The following is a 1,047-nucleotide window of genomic DNA, read 5'->3' as shown; positions in this document are numbered from 1 at the left end:
GCAAACAATGCCTCCAATAAGGAGCTAAGGTCCAAAATATATAAAGAACTCATACAACTCAACAACAACAACAAAAAACACCAAATAATTTAATTTAAAAATAGGCAGAGGATCTCAACAGACACTTCTTCCAAGAAGACCTACAAACGGCCAACAGACATATGAAAAGATGCTCAACAGCATTAGCTATTAGGAAAATGCGAATTAAAACCACAATGAGATACCATCTCACAATTTTTACAATGGCTATTATCAACAGGACAAGTAATAACAAGTGTTGGAGAGGTTGTGGGGGGAAAGGAACTCTCATACACTGCTGGTGGTAATGTTAATTAGTACAGCCACTGTGGAAAACGGTATAGAGATTTCTCAAAAAATTTAGAATTACCATATGACTCAGCAATCCTTCTTCCCAAAAACATTTGAAAACATTTATTCATAAAGATATTGGGCTGAACCACTTAGAATTGCTAATATATGGCAATGTTTGACCTATAAAAATGGCAGTTTCAAATGGTTCAACATAATGAATATTTGCCGAATAAATGAATGAACTAAAATTTTAAATTGCTGCCACCAGGAGACCACAGACAATTACATTTGTGTGCAGAGATTGCTCTTCCTGAGTTTACTTGATCACTTTTTATCCTAAATTGCCTCTAAAAGAACCACTGTAGTTTTCTAAATACTAATTTGCTATGATGAAGGTATTCTTCTTTACTAAAACAGATAATACTAATAACAATGCAAAACTTAAAGGTAACATCTCTTCGAGGAAATTTACTTTAAAAAGTGACCTTTTTTGGTTTAGTTTTATCGAAACATTATTTACACATAATTATATTCACCCATTTTAGATGCACAATTTAATGAGTTTTGACAAATGTAAACAGTCAACTTACCACTGCCACACTTGACATAGAATATTTTCGTCATGATAAAAAATTATTTCTTACCCTTGTCCCCTCCCAGCCCCAGGCAACCAGTGATGTTTTCTATCATTATAGTCTTGCTTTTACTAGAATTCACCTTTTGAGAATTTCACAT

Source organism: Pteropus vampyrus, unplaced genomic scaffold (genome assembly GCF_000151845.1).
Source record: "Pteropus vampyrus isolate Shadow unplaced genomic scaffold, Pvam_2.0 Scaffold68, whole genome shotgun sequence".
NCBI lineage: Eukaryota > Metazoa > Chordata > Mammalia > Chiroptera > Pteropodidae > Pteropus > Pteropus vampyrus.
This window is presented reverse-complemented; position numbering follows the sequence as displayed.